Source organism: Schistocerca cancellata, chromosome 3, assembly GCF_023864275.1.
Source record: "Schistocerca cancellata isolate TAMUIC-IGC-003103 chromosome 3, iqSchCanc2.1, whole genome shotgun sequence".
Classification (NCBI taxonomy): domain Eukaryota; kingdom Metazoa; phylum Arthropoda; class Insecta; order Orthoptera; family Acrididae; genus Schistocerca; species Schistocerca cancellata.
The window spans coordinates 502,985,932-503,011,310 of NC_064628.1; the positions used below are offsets into that span (position 1 = coordinate 502,985,932).

Below are 25,379 nucleotides of genomic sequence, written 5' to 3' on the forward strand. Positions count from 1 at the left end.
CTCAGAGCTATTTGAACCATTTGAAGTACATTTCATTCCACACATGAATCCGCAGGCCCCTGTTTATTGAATTTACAGCTTCAACAATTCGATTTCTTAGATCCTGAAGAGTAGCAGCCATAGGTGGGACAGACACTCTGTCTTCTATATACCCCCCACAGAAAAAATCGCAAGGTGTGATCTGTGGCGACCTGAGAGGCCAAAAACAAGAAACAAATTCTCGTTGCCCACCTCTTCCACTCCACCGTTGTGAGGTGGTGGTGTTAAGATAACACCACACCTCAAGGTGTCGATTCGTCCGAAAACATGAGTTGTTCATAAAGTGTCCTCTGCTATATCCTGGAGAATCGAAATGCAAAATTCGTACTTTCTGTTATGGTCGCCGGGACGCAATTGCTGCCGTAACTGCAACTTATAATGCTTATATGCAGGCGTCGTTTCAGAACACGCCGCACCGTTGTTTGGCGAAATTGAAGTTCTTTACCTGCCTGTCTTGTGGACTTCCCGAGGCCCCCGTGTTAATCCATCTCCGGTACGCTCGACATTTTCATCAGACGTGCGCGGCCGAACAGTGCTCTTTCCTTTGCATCTGCAACCAACTTCCAAGAATTTTTCATGCCAGTCATAAATCTGCTTGTGCAATGATGGTTTCTTGCTGAACCGATGGCGAACCGTACATTGCACTTGAACAATGTATTGACTTTGCGCAAATTCCGAGACGCAAGATCACTTCTCTTGTGGTGTAGTCATATAGTAGATATTTACTCTATGGGTGTAGTCGCCATGTTTCTGCAAAGGAACAACAGCGCAACTGTGTCAGAGCTTTGAACCTTCCTCTGTCCAGTGACACGCGCAATGTGTTTCTGTCTTTTATAGTTTGCCTGTAACAAACAATTGAAATCTTTCGTTTTGAATCACCCTCTATTTATGGGGCTTGCAGACACGTATCGGCAAAAAAAGGTAACTTTATTTCTTCGAAGTGATAATTGAAACTCATGGATGAGTTGACAGCGCTCTTTCAACGGTGCTATTTTCAGAAAAAGAGCTGTGGAGGAAGGCTCAAAATTATACAGGTGCTAGAAGTTCCTAAACTCAGTATTTTCAGATTATGAATTAATGGCCGACAGGTTTTTTAATCAGTTTCACGCTATGTTTTGTGAAGCATCGTTCGCTACTAAAATCCTCTTTCCTACATGCAGTGCAAGAGCTGCTGGCCGCTGCTAGGATCCCTTTCTCGCAAGACAGCACAAGCAGTGCTAATCGTGAACTATGAGCGCATACGTTAGCGACTACGAAAATGTTTTTCCGTCACAGTGCAGTGTCCACCTGTTGGACAATGGTATTGGTTCAAAAATGGTTCAAATGGCTCTGAACACCATGGGACTTAACTTCTGAGGTCATCAGTCCCCTAGAACTTAGACCTACTTAGACCTAACTAACCTAAGGACATCACACACATCCATGCCCGAGGTAGGATTCGAACCTGCGACCGTAGTGGTCGCGCGGTTCCAGACTGTAGCGCCTAGAACCGCTCGGCCAGCCCAGCCGGCAATGGTATTGGTAATGCGGTATGAATCGCCGTTTCGCACACTCCTTCCGCGCCAGGAAGTGCACTACATCCCTTTGCCTCCATTTCACTGTTTTCAACACGACAATGCAGTGAACTGCGACGCGTGCACGTGCTTGCTGTTTCGCATTTGGGTGTGCGCCCATGTTCCTCCAGCAACCAGTTTGCAACCTCATATCTCTTACACAGTGTGTTACAAAAAAGGTACGGCCAAACTTTCAGGAAACATTCCTCACACGCAAATAAAGAAAAGATGTTATGTGGACATGTGTCCGGAAACGATTAATTTCATGTTAGAGCTCATTTTAGTTTCGTCAGTATGTACTGTACTTCCTCGATTCACCGCCAGTTGGCCCAATTGAAGGAAGGTAATGTTGGCTTCGGTGCTTGCGTTGACATGCGACTCATTGCTCTACAGTACTAGCATCAAGCACATCAACAGGTTAGTGTTCATCACGATCGTGGTTTTGCAGTCAGTGCAATGTTTACAAATGCGGAGTTGGCAGATACCCATTTGATGTATGGATTAGCACGGGGCAATAGCCGTGGCGCGGTACGTTTGTATAAGGAGCACGGAACATTCCAGCCTATGACTCGCGACGGGGGAAGATCTAGAACGACGAGGACACCTGCAATGGACGAGGCAATTCTTCGTGCAGTTGACGATAACCCTAATGTCAGCGTCAGAGAAGTTGCTGCTGTACAAGGTAACGTTGACCACATCACTGTATGGAGAGTGCTACGGGAGACCCAGTTGTTTCCGTACCATGTGCAGCGTGTGCAGGCACTATCAGCAGCTGATTGGCCTCCACAGGTACACTTCTGCGAATGGTTCATCCAACAATGTGTCAATCCACATTTCAGTGCAAATGTTCTCTTTACGGATGAGGCTACATTCCAACGTGATCAAATTGTAAATTTTCACAATCAACATGTGTGGGCTGACGAGAATCCGCACGCAATTGTGCAATCACGTCATCAAGACAGATTTTCTGTGAACGTTTGGGCAGGCATTGTTGGTGATGTCTCGATTAGGCCCCATGTTCTTCCACCTATGCTCAATGGAGCACGTTATCATGATTTCATACGGTATACTCTACCTGTGCTGCTAGAATATGTGCCTTTACAAGTACGACACAACATGTGGTTCATGCACGATGGAGCTCCTGCACATTTCAGTCTAAGTGTTCGTACGCTTCTCAACAACAGATTCGGTGACCGATGGATTGGTAGAGGCGGACCCATTCCATGGCCTCCACGCTCTTCTGACCTGAACCCTCTTGACTTTCATTTATGGGGGCATTTGAAAGCTCTTGTCTACGCAACCCCGGTACCAAATGTAGAGACTCTTAGTGCTCGTATTGTGGACGACTGTGATACAATACGCCATTCTCCAGGGCTGCATCAGCGCATCAGGGATTCCATGCGACGGAGTGTGGATGCATGTATCCTCGCCAACGGGGGACATTTTGAACATTTCCTGTAACAAAGTGTTTCAAGTCACGCTGGTACGTTCTGTTGCTGTGTGTTTCCATTCCATGATTAATGTGATTTGAAGAGAAGTAATAAAATGAGCTCTAACATAGAAAGTAAGCGTTTCCGGACTCATGTCCACATAACATATTTTCTTTCTTTGTGTGTAAGGAATGTTTTCTGAAAGTCTGGCCGTACTTTTTTGTAACACCCTGTAGATGCCACACCTTCTTCCGCAGCCAGTGGAATTACGATCCCTTCGGCGAATTTTATTTTACAGCCTCCGGCTCTTTTTTTTCCAATGGCCCTAACTGGCTCCAGTTGTAAAGGGCTTGCACAACGTAACTTAGCGTGTAGCGTTGGATCACGTGAGTATTCCGACTGATGACTACATCAATCAAAGTTAGTCGCATCGACGGCCTCCAGAACCTATGGAAAGAGTCAAAAGTTTTCATTGTCTGGACAGTAAACGAAACCAAAAAGCGCGCATCTCCTGTCTCCTGACAGAACCAGAAAAAAAAAAGTTTCTGGATCGGACCACTGCAGCTTTCGACCCCATAGAACAGGCTGTGTGATGGAGGATCAGACAGCGACCTAGACCCACAGTGAAGCCGCTCCTTGCTATCGGCCCCACGGCCGGAAGCGCGCGCTCTGTATGTCGTGTGGTGGCCGGGTAACCAGGCAGGTCAGCTAGAGCCGCATTCCACGCTCTCACTCAATGAAGCGGGCGCGCGCGTGCGCAGAACCCGCCGCGCAGCTCCGCGGCACTCAGCTTGCACAAGGTGAAACAACGTGTCCGCACTCAGCTTGCCTTATCGCTCTCAGTTTGTGGCCGCCCAACCGGTTTTTACGGCGCTGCACTTTTCCTTTCAGTTCTGCGAAGTGTCGCGTTACACCTCACGCGGCGAGCCACTACATAATCTACTGGCTAGCAAACAAAAAGCGGGCAACTCTGCGGAATTACCGTAGTGGTTTTCAGTCTGAAGACTGGTTTGATTCAGCTACGCACGGTAGTCTATCCCGTGCAAATCTCTTTATCTCTGCACAATTACTGCGACTTACATACATTTCAGCATGCTTACTGTAACTAAACCTTCGTCCCCCCCTAACACATTCACCCTCCACACTTCCCTCCATTACCAAATTGACGATTCCTTGCTACCTCACAATGCGCTCGGTTTCACTTCTTTTTTTCAAGCTGTGCCATAAATTTCTTTTTTTTCCGTCCCAAATTCGGTTTAGCATCCCTTCATTTGCTCCCCGACCTACCCATCCAATCTTCAGCATTCTTCTGTAGAACTACATTTCAAAAAGTTCTACTCCCTCCATGCATCAACTGTATATCGTCCACCTTTCATTTTCTGTACAAGACTACGTGCAAGACAAATACGGTACCTTCAGAAAAGACATCCGAACACTTCAATTTATTTTATGTTATATTATATTTATATTTTTCATAAATACTGCTGTTTCTATTGCTACTCTGCACTTCATCTCCCCTCCGCTTTGGTTATCGAAAGTTATGAGGGCTTGTTGAAAAGTAAGCCTCCGAATTTTTAATGTGAAAACTTTTAAAGCTTTTTAAGTACAACAAACGTTATTAACATTCTACATCTTTATTCATCACGTCTACATATTTGTAGTCCTCTGCCGCTATACGGCTCCGAATTGTAACATGTACCATGGCGGTGTGTAACGTATCTTTGTCTGGGCGTGAGAAATGGAGTGATATAATCGAGATTCGAAATCGAAGAGTTCGTCCAGATATGGAGCATCCTCTACTTCCGCACGAGCGCTGCGGCATCTGCAATAATCCGACGCCTTGGAATCACGGTTACTGATCATCCTCCGTACAGTTCCGACTTGCTCCCTTCCGACATTCCTCTGTTTCCGAAACTTACAGAACACTTTCGAAGACTTCACTCTGATAGTGATGAAGCGGTGTAAGCAAAGGTGGGGTTCCTCCGTCAACAAAGTCAAACTTTCTACAATGATGGTATCAACAATGTGGCCTCTCGTTAGGAGTAACATGTTCGTCGCCAGGGTGATTGACGGTGTTGAGGAATAAATATGAAGACATGAAGAACAAAGACGAAGAACTTAAGTAATGTTTCTTTTATTTAAAAAGCTTTACTTAAAAAACTTTCTGTGTCTCCGTTCCTAATCTAATATCGTCAGAATAACCTCATGTAATTCGACTACATTCCTTGTTCTACTGCTGTTGTTCATCTTATAACAACTTTTCATAAAATATCCATTCCTTGCAACTAATCTTGCCAGTCCTTTACCGCCTGTGTTAGAATTACAATGTCCTTGACCGACCTTAAAGGTTTTATTTGTTCTCTCTGAGCATAATTCCCTTTCCAAATATCATCTGGGTTTCCTTCACAACTACTTGTACTGCTTGCTCAACGGGAACTGCATTCTTGCGCCATCTTTCACGCCTACTAAATCTTAATCCGACACATGACTAAATCTTAATCCTCAGCTTCCCCATGGTATCTTGGAGTTCCGCAATTGCTGAATTCCACGATGGCATTTACATATACAGTTCACAAGTCACCTTAAGGGGCGTGGCACAAGGGTACTTCTGAAACCTCTATAATCTGCCCCACTTCCTCTTCCATTCACGAATGGAAGTCTTAAATGTGTGACGTTAGATTCTCAATCAGTCACTGGGTACTGGTACACGAAAAAAATACCTGCCGTAATTCAGAACCACGCTTGAAGTAAGTATCGAAGATCTGGTCCTGATAGTTGGCCCCTTCCGACGAACTGATCTACCAGCTCTGTCCTTTAACTTCTTCCACGTTCTCTTGTCCATAGACGTCAGCAAGTTGGGAAGCAAGGGGGCTGGGGGCTTGGGTACAGTCCTGTCATTCATTTCAGAATACTGACGCATTTCTAGGAATGACTGTCTATGATTCTACAAAATGACAGGTTTACCAATACAAAGGGCGAAGGGAAATACTGGAGATTTTATAGTCGCGTCACCGTTTCATATGATTGAGTCATTTTTCACCAGTAATGATGCAGTTTCCTTGATGCAGGGGCGTTTCGGCGCTGCCCTGATTTTTTAATTTGTAAGATTCTATGATGTTTGCTAATTGTAAAAGAAATCTCAACAGCAGTTGGAAATAATTAAGACAAAGAAAGTCGTTTTTTTACTCATTCGATGCGCATATTCGTAAGTGGTGATTGAGGCAATGTACAGCACTCACATCCAATGATTTTGTAAAGCTAATTGTTAATGTATAATCACTTTATTGAGTGTGTTAATTGTGAGTATTATTAATTTTCAAAGAGTCAAAACACCAGTTTTAAAGTTAGTGCCATACTGTTACTTACCCCAATTCGATACCAGTTCCCAGATCCATGTCATTTTTGGTTAACTATTTTTCTCAAGGAGTTATTGTCACAGTCATATTCGATTTAATAAACATGTGTGCTAAGCAACAGCCTTGCACAATAGCTCTTTGCTAACTATACAATTTAAAGTACTAACAGAGAGCAGTGCGCAGAGCGTTACCATTGCGCAGATAAAGGTAAATTTTATTGTTTCAGGAATAGCATTCTTTAAGCACAGGGACCATTATTTTCAAATTGATCAAGTTTTCTATTATTACCAGGGCCAATTTCAAGTAAATAGTGTTGTATCGGATTCAGTTTTTGTGTTACGTAAACTCAGGCAGTTTTGGTTTCGTTAAAAGTTATTGGCAGTTTACATTCTCGCAGCTAAATTAAATTTACATTCTCGCAGTCAGAAAAGTCCAGTACAGGGCAAAGCGAATAAGCGACAATGTAAAATACACGTTCACATGCCATTACCAAACAGTTGTGATGCAGACTACGGTCAGTTATGTAGCTTCAATCATATTTCAAACGTACATGTTTCAAGCCCTTATCGAGTTGTAGAAAAGAACTGGTCAGACATCCAACGCACAGTTCGGTGTGAATTGCTAGGACACTCAACTCTCTCATACTTCAAGAGCGGCACATAATGATGGCTACAGCTCATCTGTCCGACACCCATCCCCAAAACGAGCAAGGACAACCACTCCCCATGCAGTTGATCTTAATCTCCTAAGTATTTTACCTTTTCTCCGTAGACGAACGAGACAAATGACGTGTTGCAAAGGCTAAATTCTGTCTTATACGGCGCAGAAGTGTGCCCCGAAAAAAATGGTCAACTAATTATGTAGGTCTGCTCTTCTATGCTTCATGGTGAACCAAATCCAATAATCGAAAGATAAATTAATTTTTCTGCATTATAAAAGAGAAAAAAGCGTGAAATGTCAAGGTCAAAAAAATATTCGCCCCAGGGACCTTCTCGAACTCTACGGTGTGCAACATGCAGTCGTACTCGTAATGTTGCGAATAAGGCAATCCAGTTGACATGGCGACACAATAAAGGGTTAAATTAGGGAGACATGGAGAGTCTTGGTAAGTCTACGGCTGTTAAGTCGATTTTACAGGACAATTTAAATATTTTTGGAGGTTTCTCACGGTCGTCTAGTGCAGGGGTTCCGAAACTTTTCCTGTGTCGGAAAAAATTGATAATCCTGGTACTTTGGTGGAACACTTTATTTTGTTTTTTTAATTTTAAAAAATGAGAAAAACTTTTTTATTCAATGATTACTTCAATTTTACACCATAATTAATAACACAGAAGTTATAACAAAGTTTTTTTAAAAAATAATTAGTATCGTCAAAACGTTGAAATAAAATGTTATTAACAGTTTTTCGCAAAGCACTTATTCACGTTGCGCGGACACATATCGCTGCATAGGTTGGGGACCCTGGCCTAGTAGAAACAACTCAAAAAACTTAGCGCTCGAAACACACTTGCTCAAGCTTAAATTATATCAGTCGACAGTAAAAAGAACAGAAGGCAGGAACATATTGCAATAAATACATTTACATGACATACACTTTGCAAGCAAATGGTTGAATGACATTTCACTATTTTCTGAATCTCTACATTGATACGCATTGATCAATAGGTATTTTTTATCGGTTAGATTTGCTGACATCGAACAAGACTCGAAGTTCTGAGTTTTTTTAAATACATATTTTCAATTTTCATTGTCCATTGTCGATCAGATGTTATTGGTACCATATAAGAATAAAGATAACTTTTGTGACTATTTTCTAGCTTTATTTCCTGACTCGTTGGATATGCTGAGTTTAACCATATACAGAGTGATCCAGAATCGTTGCGACAAACTCCGAGAGGTTGTAAAGGGTGTATTGAAGAATAAAAACAAACACTCAACAACCATTTAAATTATCATAAAAACTGTACCGTAACAAAAAAGTGAAGAATGAGGAGGAGTTTCCAAAAGCCGCATAATGGATGGTGGTGCTTTATTTGCAACTACCGGTTTCACATCATAGGCGTCTCTTCAGGTTTATCTGTCCAAGAATACAAATCAGTGTGCGAAATTTTATGAAATGGTAGAAATAAAGAATCTTAGATAGTGGAGGTATTCAACAAAAAGCAATGAGAAATACTCACGATGGTTATGTTTACATAATGCACAGTTGATCGATATTTACAGAGTGCTAGCATTCGGGAGGTTAAGAGTGAAACCACATAGGTGGTTTTGTCATAACAAAATAATACTGAGTACGCCCAAAAGATAATTGTCAAAAATGTACAAAGCATGACTGCGGAATGAGCCAGGCCGTAGCCCCATAGGACATATTGTAGAATTTGGTAGACACCAACTGTATATAACTGATGCAAGTGAAACTTAAAATCTTGTATGATGTGCGTACATCCGCCATATTGCTAACAGCCCGATGTGAAAGCAGCCTATGGAGGCTAGCAATACAATGGAAGGCAGAAGGCCACGGTGCCGAAAACGAAAATAAACATCTGAACAGCTGCAAGGAGGTAATAATTACTAGGAAACACATCCGGAGGCTGGGAACCGCATTACACAACTTTAAAAAATTCGTCGTTTATTGTAAATATACAATGCGATGCTCTGTAGCCTAGGTGGATGACTGTTTCGGACACGGATTTCCATCCACAGTTTATTTTTCTCCTGGAACCCTTTAAAATCTCCATTGTTTTTCGGTCTGCACCCAGTTGCTACCTCCATCTTCTCCACCGACGATCTTGGCAATCAGTCGCGATCACTTTTGCTGCCGAAGGGGTGGCTTCGTGACAAGCGCCGGGCCTGCAACTTCGATGCTCTGTAGCGTCGTTGGGTGACGTTTCCGGATACGAGTTCCTACCCACGATTTGGTCCTCAAAATATTCTCTACAAGCCCTCGAAATTTGTCGCAACACTTCTGGGACACCCTGTGTATAGATGCAGTATAGGATCATCAACACAAAAAAGATGGCACAAAATGAGCTTACCTATTGTGTATCAAAATATTCTAACTTCAAAAAAATATTGAGTGTACACCTATCACTCTTTTGATATTTGGGACTCGACATGTCTTCGATCTCACCACATTATTCATAGCGAAAATGGCAATTTTAGAACCCTGCCCCCTCTTAGGTAAATTTCGTTGGATGCCTATGCTCCTTCTAGTCGTAGTAATGTCTCATCCGTCTCGGCGACTTTTCTTTTATGGAAACAGACTTCTTGCAAACTTGCAGTGGATAAATTTAAGTCGACTCCAAAAACAATACGAAAAAACGAGTCGACGAGTAATGTCGTAGGGCGAAGAGACCCCATCGCACAGTGAAAACTACGCTAGATAGTAATATCAATGTGGCTTAAACTTTTTTTTTTTTTTTTTTTTTTTGCAGAACTCGGGGGATATTTTTGAAATCACTTATTCAGTTGTATTTTCCGCTAGATATAACAATAAGTGCTTCGATTTTGATTCTATCAGACAAAAATTTTGGGTCATATAATTTAAGCAGTTCAGATGTTCAGCCAGATATATTGAAACTGAGTTCATGTGCAGCAGTGTGGTACGAAAACGTAGCCTCTTTAGCATAGGGTTGCCATATCTAGCTGGGACCTCGTCTGTATAGTCTGAGACGGGGGTGTAGAAATGAATTAAAAAATTTATTAAATATAATTACTAATTAACACAAATTGGAACGTTATGATATGTTTGAAATATTGCAGCATTAATAGCGGGTTCATGATTTTCTTGCAAGTGTGTTGAAGCATATTCTACACCTTCACGCTTGCGTACGTAATTGTGGAGTACACAAACGGCTTTGATAACTTCATTCACTCTGTCAGGCTTATTGCTACGTATTGGGGCATTTAAAAATTGAAACTTTTCTGAAGTCATTGGAAATGCACATTCAATCGCTTTTCTTCCTCTGCTTAAGCGGTAGTTGAAAATTCTTATCACGTTATCGAGACACATTTTAGAGAATAGTCTCATTAAGTAGCGTGATAAGAGGAACATTTCATCTGCTACAAAATAATAGGGAAATGAGTTATTCTCATCGCACATTAATCTCGATGGGGATGGAATACCAAGGCCTGCATGTGTTATCTAGTTTTTGATTGCTGATGCACGTAATACTCCTCCGTTGCTATTTCTTCCAGCATACCCGGTCTCGATTAAAGTAAATAATCCATCAGCATGGCAGCAGTCCATTAGCGCAACAGAGTGGTATGATTTGTAACTGAAGCAAGTTGAACCACTGTTCGCCAATTTTTCTCTTCTGGTATGCTTGCCATCCAGTGCTCCACTACAGTTTGGACGACACCATAAAGGACAAAAACGTTCGGCAGTCTTCTTCCAGTCCTCTCGTTTTGGAACTAGCATGTATATTTCATTGAGAACATCCCAAAATATTTTTGTGGTCTCCGCTGCTACGCATCCAATGGTGGTCTCTCCTCATGCAAAGTACAATGAAAGTGATAACAAATGTGTAGCCAGTAGCCAAGTACCTGTAAATAAACACTATGTATAGGTTTAGTTTATTAATTTATTTCGCGATTCTATACATTTTATTACCTATTTGGTTCGTAAGAGATAGACTGTTTTTGGTTCAGTGCCTGAATGCAAAGAGAAATGAAGGAATTTACGAACCGTCTTTGTTCGGAACCTCAAACCTCCCCCAAGTGGGAGTGGGACAGAGACAAAGAAGCCTCATTATTTGATGCGAGCAATACAGTTTACATTAACGTTTGTGTATCCCCTAACCTCTGCTGCCACTAAAAATTCACCAGATATCTCCCATGTCGAAGAAAACGTACTTCATGCTGTAAACAGTGAAGAAATCTCTTCTCGGCATATCCCATGTTCACCATCATTATTCTCGTGAACACCTACACCTCCGCCAGAAGCACCGTTACCACCCATACCAAACACTAATTAGCTGAATGAGGACAGCCAGTATGAACACTGTCAAGCTGACAGAAATTTCCGTGTGGCATCTGATTCTCGTCCACAAGCAAAAAAGCGTATAAAACGACGTTCTAAATCTGATGAAATTAGACAATTGTTTCATTGAGTTTATTAAAGCCAAGAAGGCCGAAATTGACTCACAGCAGTCTAAGCCTCACAACCAGAGGAGAGAAGATACGAAACTATTTCTTCTTAGTTTGTTGTCTGAGCTGGACGAAATGAACGAGCAACAAATAAAAATATTCAGGCGTAGAGTATTACAGCTAACCGACGAAATCATGAACCAGGAACCTACTCCACCCTGTTGTCCCAATTGCTGTTACGCAGTCGTTGGGATCCCAATCAATCAATGTCTATTGATTCAGGCGAAGATACAGAGAACAGTAACCAAGACAATAGTGCTGCCAGTCAGTTTTGAGGTAGTTCGCCAAGCAGTTGGTCAACAATCAAAGGAAGATTCTATTGACAACGAAGCTTGAAAGGTAGTTAAGAAAATGATTCCGTAGAAATGTTGAAACACGTGAGGCAATACTGACCTTAAGACTTATCTTAGAAGAAAGATTAAGGAAAGGCAAACCTACGTTTCTAGCATTTGTAGACTTAGAGAAAGCTTTTGACAATGTTGACTAGAGTACTCTCTTTCAAATTCTTAAGGTGGCAGGGGTAAAATACAGGGAGCGAAAGGCTATTTACAATTTGTACAGAAACCAGATGGCAGTTATAAGAGTCGAGGGGCATGAAAGGGAAACAGTGATTGGGAAGGGAGTGAGACAGGGTTGTAGCCTCTCCCCGATGTTATTCAATCTGTATATTGAGCAAGCAGTAAAGGAAACAAAAGAAAAATTTGGAGTAGGTATTAAAATCCAGGGAGAAGAAATAAAAACTTTGAGGTTCGCCGATGACATTGTAATTCTGTTAGAGACAGCAAAGGACTTGGAAGAGCAGTTGAATGGAACGGACAGTGTCTTGAAAGGAGGATATAAGATGAACATCAATAAAAGCAAAACGAGGATAATAGAATGTAGTGGAATTAAGTCGGGTGATGCTGAGGGTATTAGATTAGGAAATGAGACACTTAAAGTAGTAAAGGAGTTTTGCTATTTGGGGAGCAAAATAACTGATGATGGTCTAAGTAGAGAGGATATAAAATGTAGACTGGCAATGGCAAGGAAAGCGTTTCTGAAGAAGAGAAATTTGTTAACATCGAGTATTGATTTAAGTGTCAGGAAGCGGTTTTTGAAAGTATTTGTATGGAGTGTAGCCATGTATGGAAGTGAAACATGGACAATAAATAGTTTGGACAAGAAGAGAATAGAAGCTTTCGAAATGTGGTGCTACAGAAGAATGTTGAAGATTAGGTGGGTAGATCACATAACTAATGAGGAGGTGTTGAATAGGATTGGGGAGAAGAGAAGTTTGTGGCACAACTTGACTAGAAGAAGGGATCGGTTGGTAGGACATGTCCTGAGGCATCAAGGGATCACAAATTTAGCATTGGAGGGCAGCGTGGAGTGTAGAAATCGTAGAGGGAGACCAAGAGATGAATACACTAAGCATATTCAGAAGGATGTAGGTTGCAGTAGGTACTGGGAGATGAAGGAGCTTGCACAGGATAGATTAGCATGGAGAGCTGCATCAAACCAGTCTCAGGACTGAAGACCACAACAACATGGCGGGAGAAATCAGTTGTACCAGATCACTATAGCAATGTTTACTCATGCTATAAAAAGCAATAAATTTCTAATTTTTTTTTAGCTCCTTTGCTGCTACTAACCGCCTGCAGTGTATGTTTCTGTGAATGTATGGATGAACCTAGAATTTCCTTCTTTTTTCATTCGTAAGTAATAATAATACAGGACCACATCTTCTTCAGCGCTCCAATCTGTACGCGACATGTCCTGTCTAATCAAAAGATGCTCAGGTACAACGAATAGTACCCCTTCTCCTCCACACTCGCAAACAACAGCTGCAATTTCTCACTGCAGATTTGCACCGTGTAAGGAACTGCATTGCCAACCAGTCTGCAACCAGACATCGCCGACCCGTTGCGTTGTTTTTCAGTCGCTGTGTGTGCGAACAGCGGTAAGTGGCAAGTTGTGGTGAAACCGGTATCCATGCCTCCCAGCGACCTCTGTGCTTGCTCTAAGTTTGGCTGAGAAGACATGGCCGTAAGAAAATGCTTAAAAATGCGATATCAAATACACTATTGGCCATTAAAATTCCTACACCAAGAAGAAATGCAGAAGATAAACGGGTATTCATTGGACAAATATATTATACTAGAATTAACATGTGATTAAATTTTCACGCAGTTTGGATGCATAGATCCTGAGAAATCAGTACCCAGAACAACCACCTCTGGCGGTAATAACGGCCTTGATACGCCTGGGCAGTGAGTCAAACAGAGCTTGGATGGCGTATAGAGGTACAGCTGCCCATGCAGTTTAAACACGATACCACAGTTCATCAAGAGTAGTGACTGGCGTATTGTGACGAGCCAGTTGCTCGGCCACCATTGGTCAGACGTTTTCAATTGGTGAGAGATCTGGAGAATGTGCTGGCCAGGGCAGCAGTTGAACATTTTCTGTATCCAGAAAGGCCCGTACAGGACCTGCAACATGCGGTCGTGCATTATCCTGCTGAAATGTAGGATTTCGCAGGGATCTAATGAGGGGTAGAGACACGGGTCGTAACACATCTGAAATGGAACGTCCACTGTTCAAAGTTCCGTCAATGCGAACAAGAGGTGACCGAGACGTGTAACCAGTGGCACCCCATACCATCACGGCGGGTGATACGCCAGTATGGCGATGACGAATGTGCGTTCACCGCGATGTCGCCAAACACGGATGCGACCATCATGATGCTGTAAACAGAACCTGGATTCATCCGAAAAAATGACATTTTGCCATTCGTGCACCCAGGTTCGCCGTTGAGTACACCATCGCAGGTGCTCTTGTCTGTGATGCAGCGTCAAGGGTAAGCGCAGCCATGGTCTCCGAGGTAATATTCCATGCTGCTGCAAACGTCGTCGAACTGTTCGTACAGATGGTCGTTGTCTTGCAAACGTCCCCATCTCTTTACTCAGAGATCGAGACGAGGCTGCACGATCCGTTACAGCCATGCGGATAAGATGCCTGTCATCTCGCTTGCTAGTGATACGAGGCCGTTGGGATCCAGCACGGCGTTCCGTATTACCGTCCTGAACCCACCGATTCCATATTCCGCTGACAGTCATTGGATCTCGACAAACGCGAGCAGCAATGTCGCGATACGATAAACCGCAATCGCGATAGGCTACAATACGACCTTCATCAAAGTAGGAAACGTGATGGTACGGATTTCTCCTCCTTACACGAGGCATCACACCAACGTTTCACCAAGCAACGCCGGTCAACTGCTGTATATGTATGAGAAATCGGTTGGAAACTTTCCTCATGTCAGCACCTTGTAGGTGTCGCCACCGGTGCTAACTTTGTGTGAATGCTCTGAAAACCTAATCATTTGTATATCACAGCATCTTCTACCAGTCGGTTAAATTTGGCGTCTGTAGCACGTCATCTTCGTGGTGTAGCAATTTTAATGGCCAGTAGTGTATATAGGTCTAAAATCATAAAAAAATACTCACCAATCATAAAATTCTAAAACCGCGGACCTTCCGCAATGCCAGACAGCACTATAACCATTATCGTCCGGGCTTAACCCCGGGCGTCTGGTAAGCCAAAAATATTAGGTACGAAAGTTACTATGTTTTCACTATTAAGGAGAATATTTCGCCGCTGCATGCTACAAACAGTTTGGCGAAAGTATCGCCATGTTCATTACTGCTATCACTCGCTTGTTAAGTTGAGGGAGTTATAAGTAGATGCTGCTGCAGCTTTGGGGGAGATTTTAAAATTTCCAGATGCTACCTGATAAATAATGCTGATCTGGCAGAAGACTTCATTGTTTTTTTCATTGTTTAAAGCTGAATTTGAGTATTGTTAAGTGTTTCGACAAGAAGATCTGTACCTTGCTCCCTCGTAGAAACAGGACTTTCACCACATAAGTTTTATTTTTCTGTACCTGCTTAGAAATTAGTAACTGCTACGAACTGTTCAAGCCTGGATTTAACGACGACTCCTATCTTACTTGAAGTATTCAAAACGCAAGTTTTGGTGCCAAAGGAACTGAATAATATAAGCATTTTCTGAAGCCAAGCGCTTACGAGTAATGGCGAGTACAATGTGTTTTTTTTTTCAGCGTAAAATGAAGATACTTCTTTTTAGCAGAACGTCAAAACACCGATAGTACACAGATCCTTCATCTCACGACAACAGTGGTGACTTCCGCAGCGTAGCGGAATGAACTATTTCTCGAGCAATCCAGATCAATACATTGCAGATCTACTTTCTCCTAACCAAACAGAACAGAAAAAGAAATTAATAGTCTTTTAACAACTTCATTAACATGTCCTAGCGTTGATACAGAGATAATACAATTTAAAGCAACTTTACACCGTGCGACCGTGTGGCCTAATGGATAAGGCGTCGGACTTCGGATCCGAAGATTGCAGGTTCGAGTCCTGTCACGGTCGAATATTTTTATTTCTTGCTTACGTTGTACGCAGAGTGCCGCTAAATTTTTCACCACGAAGAAATAGTTACATGCTGACTATGTTTTGTGAGAAAGAAAATATTCACCGAACCCACACGATAAACACAAATTTTTAAGACACGTCTCACGATGCATTTTGAGCATTGCTGATCAATAAATGCATAGTAAAATGACATAAGGCCTGCAACTATACTTTGTATGATACCTCTTCGTGTTGCATGCACGGATGGAGCATATGCGAAATGTAGTCACTCTTAACACCGCGATATGCTATACTTTGCGCCTGAAAAATCCATTGCTGTCATTTTATAGCAAGTTTTCGCGATATAAAATCTGTCCTGCGAGTGTCCGTCGATTCCGATAGTTCAATATTTTTACAATTCTCTAGGGCGAACTACACTTCTTTGTGTGCACTCGGTCAACACATTAGTAACGTGCTACACTTCTTTGTATATGCTCTATCATCTGTTATTGAATATCTGAAAATTTCACGAGATATTCAGTTTTTGGATACATCTGTGGACTTCGGCCTTGAGTAGTAAAAGAAGACGAAATACAGTACCTATTGGAATAGAAAATGAGAGGGAATAAGTTAATGTTACTGATTTATTGATTAAAACACAGAGTATCTGTTAAGGAACAAATTGTAATATCTGAATAAAATTTTGTTCAAATGATATCAAAAATGCTTTGTAACAATTTCTTAAACCTGTTACCGTACGTCAATCGCCTGTCTATCCTCCCGATGTCTGTGCAGACTTAAGAGTGTCTCACGGACGTAAGGGAACATGATGTCCACTTCCTCCGTTACGTTATCTAACACCCTCGATTTACCAGAAGCTGTTATTGAGCAAACTGTTAGTAACCAGGTTATTTAGTTCACCGATGATTCAGATGACAGGAAAAATATATTTCCAAATAAAATTGTTTTAAAAGCTTATAAATACATACAAACCCTAGTTTTTCAAACAAATATTTTCATTCGCCGTAGATATAATAAGGAAGCGACTACCTCATACAGCTGATAGCGTCAAAGGCATTCACCAAAGTCGTAAAAGCTATCGACAAAGTTTCGTAAGGCATTCTCGTCTTCTACCACAACAATATCCGAGTTAGAGGTTTAGTAACGGATCATACACCTAAAACTGGGATAGTCTTCCCCCCCCTCCACCAGGGACGCCCTTAGCAGGCGTGGGGCTCTCCTGCCCCCCCCCCCCCCCCCCCGTCTCTGCTACAACAGGTTATACACCTTCGTCATGTTCAAAGAAATTCTATGTTTCGACATCGATATACTACCAATATATCAAAAGACTGTTACTATAGCAGACCTACTGATGTGATAGGAAAATAATTGATGGGAGAAGGAATTTCAATAGGTACGGCAATTACTAAAATGTTAATATTAAAAACTAACTTAGCTATGAGAGTCCTCCCAATTTAATGATTTTCAAAATCGAACAAGGTTCACAAGTGTTGTTCAGGATATATAATTGTTTTCATCAGTTGAATGTGCTCTATATTTACAAGAAATTAGATGAGTTGTAGGTTATAAACACTAAGGGTTTTCTACTTTACACAAAACATCATCTCCTTGCTTTTTGACGAGCAAATTCATCAACAATATCTTCAAAATTCAGTTCTGAAACCACGTCGTGTTCCATCCACAGCATGGCAAGAGAAGACGGCGTTCTTGCGAGATGCTGCTTCTGAAATGATTCCTCATAAGCTTTGAACGTGCGAATCTCCTTTCAGCTTAGGCGTCAGTCACTGTCCCGGTTGGGAAATTGGTTTCCAGCGTCATTCGAGTATTTCAGTATCAACATAGGAGTTTTCACATCCTCGGGCACCATTTCTCCGAACACTTCAATTTCTGTCAAAATGGCTGATGCTACAATGTCTTTCGAACATTCACCATTTGTTTACACATAGCTCTTTCTCAAGGTTTTTACATAGCATTTTCAGTTCTTCGTCGTGTGTGTATTTTAAGCTTTCTGGAGAAAACAAAAAGCCGTATATTTCGGAATACTTAGCCACTTAGCCAAACCTTTCTTTCAAACTCTTTAACACTGTGTCAACGACAGGGTAGAAAAAATCGATTATGTACTTCTCCTCTGAAGGTTGAGCTCTGCAGACCAAGTCGTCACCTTCATAATCAAATTGCTTCGCCTTCTTGCCAATTCTCTTTTCTCCAGATTTTGGTTCAACCTGTAAACTTTCAGCTACCTCTTTCGCTGTTACCTGCGCATTAACAAAACAGTCCTCAGGGAAATTCTGAATAAACTTCATTAGACTTTCAAGGGATTTAGTTGCTACTGCCACGTCCATGTTTTCTGCTTGAAGTGCCTTACTTGCTGCGTTAATAGCAAAGAGAAAGTCATACCATATGACAACACAATAAACTCTGCTTTCTAATTCGTTCACAGCAAGCGAGCGTGCTTAGCTCTTTGTTTTCAGTTCAACAGTGCTGCTGCTCAAGGGCATCTCTGACTTCTCTTCCCTCGTACCTTATAGCTTTGACACACTTCACCCTACTTTCCCGTCGTCTGCAGGCTTCTTCACTGTTAAAGTTGGTACCTTGTTCAATACGATTTCCTATCTCCCAGTGGATGCACTGAAAACAATGTATATTCTTTGAATTACATCAAAAAATGTGCTCTTGCTGTGACTTTTGCCGCATCTGCTAACACAATATTATGACTATGACTGGCATGTGGCAAATAAAATTCTCTTGGATTGCATGGTTTTGGCTTGAACATCACTTCGATAACTTATCATACTTCCGCCATCATCGTAACTTTGGCCTCTGCAATCATGAATATAGAGTCCTCCTTGATCCAGTTTCGATAAAAGGGTTTCAGTCAAACTTTCTCCTGTTGTCGAGGAAGTGTTGTCCTGATAAATTTAAAAACCTAACAATCAAAGTCATCTGTTCCCTGTGGCTCGTATCAGGAGTACAACCAAGTATGACAGAAATATGTTTACTTTCTTTTACAACATTAGCAATGCTGTTTTAATTTTGATGGGAAGAAAATTTGAGTTCAATTTGAATGTTTTTAAGATAATGGTCGATCTTGTCGCTGGTTCCCCTTAAGGCTACATTATATTGAGCTAGGAACCAGATGATGAGTATAATTCATTTAAGAACCTAACGTCAATGTTGCTTCTCTTTTTTACAGTAGTTCAAGGTCAGTTTGATCAATATTACTTTTTTGCTTCAAACGTATCTCACATTCTATCCATTTTTATGGCTAAATGATTGTTCATCGTCTTTAAACCGATTTCTTAAATGAATCAAATCACAGAGTCCATCATTTGACAGGGGTTTCGGCCTTTCCGCAATACAGTCATATTCCATTTACGCATTTACATAAAATACGCGTAGAGAAGGTCAGGATTAATTAAGATACTGAACAGGTCATATAATAACAACTATTGTGTAGTATAATTATTGCAAACAAATCATAAACAAAGCAATCACAGTTTTTCATTCACTGATTTTACATTTTTTCCGGCGAAACTATACCTGTCTTTTATTTCTATGAACATGCACTATAAATATAAATTAGTTTAGTTTGGGTATTTTATCACTAGATCATAGATGGAAACTACTACTGATACCAAGATAGTGCTGCTGGATAGAGGGAGTGGTACATTTTTCTTGAACAAAATATTCATTAGTTCTTCTTGCTGAATCCTTTATAATGGGCCAAGAAAATAGGAGGTGGGTAACATCAGCAACTGCTTGATTTCCGCACTGAGAATGGGGAGCATCACGAAGATCGTTGTGCAAATGGTTTGGAAAATACCCTTGGCTTAGCCTTGTGGAGATGCTGCTTCTGCTGTAGTTGGTTTTGCGGAAGCAAGGTTTCAATGGGTTAGTGGCTTGCCTGCAGCGCAGTCACTGCCCTTTAAGTGCCTTGATATTACTTATATTGGAGACACGAAAAAAGATGGCATATATATTGTTTACAAATGAAAGTATTACATTTTTATGTCAAGCAGAAATAGTTACATTTCACTAAAAATGAAGAATAAAGTTTCTTTATGTTGTTATCGTTACATTCAACATTATTTTTCATCCCTTATTAAATGTAACGATATCCACGTACCTTTTTTGTATTTTTCAGTTTTCGTTAAATGTAATTATTCCTGCAATTCAGTCGTCGCCTGACGGTAGCCCAAGAATCCCAAAATCAGTTCGTAACCAAATACATAACCTTTTGCATAACATTATGCAAGTGTTTTCGTGTTTAATGTTTATTATGTGTAGTAATTATAACAACTTCCTACATAGTAAAACCACACAAATAAAAAGTGTCGCTTCAAAACTACTACTGAACCTCCTATCCGTTAACCAACTATCGATCCAATTGTTTCTACTACTGCTACTGCGATTAGTCTTCATAGCGCCCGCTTCTGCTCTAGTATCACTCTTTATGGACACCGTTACCTTGGGAAAAAGCCATTCGGGGTTGTTTGTCGCTTCTGCTCTCGCCTTGAAACTGTCCCGGTCAAAAGCCGTTGTCTGCCGTATTTCTCAAGGAAAGGGCGTCACTTCAAAAATAGTTTCCACTGCAGGATAGGCTAACATAACGGTGTAACTCTGTACTGACGAGACCGGCATTGGGTACAGCCGCCGCCTGAAGACAAAACAAAAGATCATACAGACGAAGACCAAGTACATTAAAATCCACGTCCACTGGTCAAGGCGAGACTGAAATACGCGATCCTGTGTGTACCTGCTAATAGCTGAAGTCAGGGCGGCACGCGTTCTTTCCTTGAGCTAACGGGTCAGCTTCTCATTTGCAGCACTGGAGTCAGTGAACGTGAGCCAGTGAGTTGGTTTCTTTTCTTTTTTTCATGAAAGATTTCCTTGTCCTATATATCAGGGGTAGCCACATGCAGCAATCTATGTGACTGCCGGGAAGGTGTCTTTCAAAGATCCCGTCTGATTTCCTATTCCACGCTTGTTAGTCTATAAATGCGTTAGTCCTTTTGTAATGACCTCGTTGTAGACGGAAGTGAATTCCTAAACATAATCACATTTATTCTGAATGCCAGACCCAAATGGCATTTTCTTTCGCGTAAGCCGGTTGGTAGAAGAAGCAAAGCGTGGCAGGTAATTCCGATAAATGTTTTGGAGCTTAATGAAATACAATTCTTCCGCAAATTGTTATAAATAGTATGCTGGACACTTTAACAAACTCATTAAATCACGTTAGCATAACATCTGAGATTTATCGATCAGCAAATTTGCTAATTGTAGGAAGTGCTCTTCTCCTTCCTCAGACGCAATTTTGTAGGAACAAGTCCCGATAATAGTCTCTAAGTGGTTACTGGCATAAGATTGGGATGTTACCATAGTCACGGTTTGCAGTTTGTACGTATGTACACGTAGTTTGTCAGTTGTGACCAGTATAATTTTGCCTGAATCAATTTTCATATCGTCTGGTAAATTTCCGTAATTTATAAATCTCTATAATACTACCGCAAGGGTTACTTGATGTTAGAACTAATGCGAGATGGCGAAAAATGGCGTGTGTGTGTGTGTGTGTGTTTTAAGCTCCAGGACGACGACTTTCAGTTTAATGGTATCGATCAGGAAATATATTAAAATGCTACTCATAATTAGACTGGTCCCTTAATTATGAATTAATAAATTGTTTTTTAGCCGCTGGACTGTTATAGCTATATGCATATGAATAACTGTAAGCTCTTTGTGCACGAAATGTCAACAAATTAAAAGAAAAAGGCAGGCGTCGATCTTGTATTATGACAAAAACTGCTGTTCATTTATGAGTAACATTTCGTGAACTCGTTTCTGTGTAGATTGTCTATCTATAGTGATAATGAGGTCACGGAGAGCACGCAAATGCGATTTAATACGCAAGTTCACCGCACTTTTATCTATGACACACTTCCGTGTAGTCCCCTTCTGCTCCTAAGCTTCTTGTACTCTCATCACGTCAGACAAGATGACATGCACACATTCGTCACGTTATTCACGTTATTGTGAGACAAGAAGAGTCAAAATGTCATCACAATTCCTGGTTCACAGATATCAGTCAAAGGAAAACATTATTTCATATCAGATAGCAACGCACCTCCGTAGTCGAGGTCGTAAACGTACGTCTGTGCAATAGAGCTCGACTCGACTGGAAAATACAAAACTGCACCCCAAAGAGGAAATCACACAAGGGCAGCAACTACAGTACACCGCATGGAGAGCACTGAATAGAATGAGGAGCGGAGTCGCAAAATACAAAGTAAACATTGTTAAGTGGGGCTACTCTGAAGACTACCAGTGTGAATGCTCATGTGCCCATAGAGCAGTTTGTTTGGACAGCGGAAGACCTGCTGAGTTTTGGAGGAAAAGAGTTTAGATGTGCTTGCCTGGACGCAGAAAGTAAAATAAAATAAGTATAGCAATGTGCCAATTCACAGCTGTTATCACTATCATCAGACTAGTCGTAAGTTTTGTGATTATCTTATTTTCACTTATATGGAGTGTGTGAAGTATGCTGCCATACATCCTGCCTGATGAAAGACAATAGTTACTACTCTATGTGTACGCGCTATGTGCAGGTAGGCGTATCGTGCAGTAGTAAACTACCTCACCGCGATCGTTTTCGTAATAGTAATAGCTGCAATAGTTGTTTTATTCATCCGTTGATCACTTTCATATTGGACAAGACGAGCTGCCGGCCGTTGTGGCCAAGCGGTTCTAGGCACTTCAGTCTGGAACCGCGCGACCGCTACGGTCGCAGGTTCGAGTCCTGCCTCGGGCATGGATGTGTGTGATTTGCTTAGGTTAGTTAGGTTTAAGTAGTTCTAAGTTCTAGGGGACTGATGACCCCAGCAGTTACGTCCCATAGTGCTCAGAGGCATTTGAACCAAGACGAGCTGTTACAGCTTAAGATTAGAAGTACATAGTTCATGTGTAGAGGGATCTACATTTTTATATGTCTAATTTGACAAGAATGTGGCAGGTAGTCGGTCGTGGGTTTATTAGTAGGAACAATCCTAGCATTAGCCTGTAGCACTTTACGGAAACCATGAAAATCTAAATCAGGATGGTCCGGTGGGGACTGATATTCCATCACAAGACTATTCTGGTTAAAACAGCGGAATGGCTCTGAGCACTATGGGACTCAACTTCTAAGGTCATCAGTCCCCTAGAACTTAGAACTACTTAAACCTAACTAACCTAAGGACAGCACACACATCCATGCCCGAGGCAGGATTCGAACCTGCGACCGTAGCGGTCAGGCGGTTCCAGACAGTAGCGCCTAGAGCCGCTCGGCCACCCCGCCGGCAAAACAGCGAAATCTCAGTTTATATCTAGCTTACAGTACTGTTTTGATTATACATTCTTGCAAAGAACGTGTTAAATACTGTAAATGCGTTAAAAATTTCATTCATTTCTCAATACCGATGACCGCACACACTATATACACATCATTTCTTAATGTAGTTCTACACACACACACACAAACACACACACACACACACACACACACACACACACACACACACACATTATATATATATTCAGCTGAGATAAGGATCATGGCGATGATGTTCGGTTTCCATTTTGTGTATAGCAACTTTCCATTAGCTTCCTTGAAATATCTATAAAGTGTGAGATGTTGAGCTCAGCATTTTGCACTGTCTGTGAACAGTCTACATCTATCTCCACCTGTAAATATACTCAGCAAACTACTATGAAGTGCATAGCGCAGAGTTCCTCTGATTGCACAACATATTAGAGTTTCTTACCGTTCCATGTGTGTATGGTACACGGAAAGATTGGTTGTTAAAATGCTTCCGTGCGCGCTGCCATTACACTAATCTTGTCTTCAGGATCGTCACGGTGTCGAAATGTAGGTGCTATAGTATATTTCTACATCTCTGTCTGAGCGCTGTTTCTCGTACCTTTGTAAGCAAGCTTTCGTGGTATAGTTGGTTTCTATCTTCTAACTGTCAGTTCAGGCTTTTCAACCTACCGAGCGAGGTGGCGCAGTGGTTAGCACACTGGACTCGCATTCGGGAGGACGACGGTTCAATCCCGTCTCCGGCCATCCTGATTTAGGTTTTCCGTGATTTCCCTAAATCACTTCAGGCAAATGCCGGGATGGTTCCTTTGCAAGGGCACGGCCGATTTCCTTCCCCATCCTTCCCTCACCCGAGCTTGCGCTCCGTCTCTAATGACCTCGCTGTCGACGGGACGTTAAACACTAATCTCCTCCTCCTCCTTTTCAACGTCTCAGTGGCGGTTTTCCGTGGCACTTTCAAACCTGTGGCCATTCATCCCCTTATACGATCAATATCCCTAGTTAGTCCATTTTGTATGGGTTCTATACAGCTGTGCAAATTCTCGAGCACAATACATCTGTTAGTACATCTATATACATTTTGGCAAGAAACAGTTTGAAAATTGGTAATTTTTAATTTGTGGTAAGTTTCCATGGGACCAAACTGCTGAGGTCATCGGTCCCTAGGCTTACACACTACTTAATCTAACTTAAACTAACTTACGCTAAGGACAACACACACACCCATGCCCGACGGAGGACTCGAACCTTTGACGTGGGGAGCCGCGGGAACCGTCGCAAGGCGCCTGAGACCAACCGGCTACCACAGCGGGACAATCGGAAAAGCTTGTAAAGGTGTTGCAGTGTAGGTTGTGCTGAGGAACAATTATTAAGAAAAAATTCGATACGCTGCGGCGTTTCTGAGTTAGTTAACAATGAAATTAGCTACACAGGCCGTTGCGCTACATAGTTCAACTTTCTCGCCAGATACAATTAGGAGCAGTTGTTCACTATGTGAAGCTACACTACTGGCCATTAAAATTCCTACACCAAGAAGAAATGCAGAATATAAACGGGTATTCACTGGACAAATATATTATACTAGAACAGACATGTGATTACATTTTCACGCAATTTGGGTGCATAGATCCTGAGAAATCAGTACCCAGAACAACCACCTCTGGCCGTAATAATGGCCTTGATACGTCTGGGTATTGAGTCAGAGCTTGGATGGCGTGTCCAGGTACAGCTGCCCATGCAACTTCAACACGATACCACAGTTCATTAAGAGTAGTGACTGGCGTATTGTGACGAGCCAGTTGCCCGGCCACCATTGACCAGACGTTTTCAGTTGGAGAGGTCTGGAGAACGTGCTGGCCAGGACAGCAGTCGAACATTTTCTGTATCCAGAAAGGCCCGTACAGGACCTGCAACATGCGCTCGTGCATTATCCTGCTGAAATGTAGGATTTCGCAGGGATCTAATGAGGGGTAGAGACACGGGTCGTAACACATCTGAAATGTAACGTCCACTGTTCAAATTGCCGTCAATGCGAACAAGAGGTGACGAGACGTGTAACCAATGGC

At 41.8% G+C, this 25,379-nt stretch overlaps 1 protein-coding gene and 1 non-coding gene across 4 annotated transcripts in view; one reads left to right on the forward strand and one right to left on the reverse strand.

Moving 5' to 3' along the window:
- LOC126175278 (N-acetyl-D-glucosamine kinase) overlaps nt 1-25,379 on the reverse strand; it is a 195,585-nt gene that overhangs the window by 119,920 nt on the left and 50,286 nt on the right. Inside the window, exon 1 of one of the 3 annotated variants that reach the window (XM_049921935.1) lies at nt 8,346-8,457. The exons of the other annotated variants lie outside the window; for them this stretch is intronic. The gene's annotated coding sequence lies outside the window, so the exon portion shown is untranslated. Of the gene's footprint in view, nt 1-8,345; nt 8,458-25,379 lie in introns of those variants that run through there. 3 annotated transcript variants of the gene reach the window in all.
- Trnar-ucg (transfer RNA arginine (anticodon UCG)) lies at nt 15,887-15,959 on the forward strand. The gene has a single exon. It is a non-coding gene; the product is annotated as a tRNA-Arg (tRNA).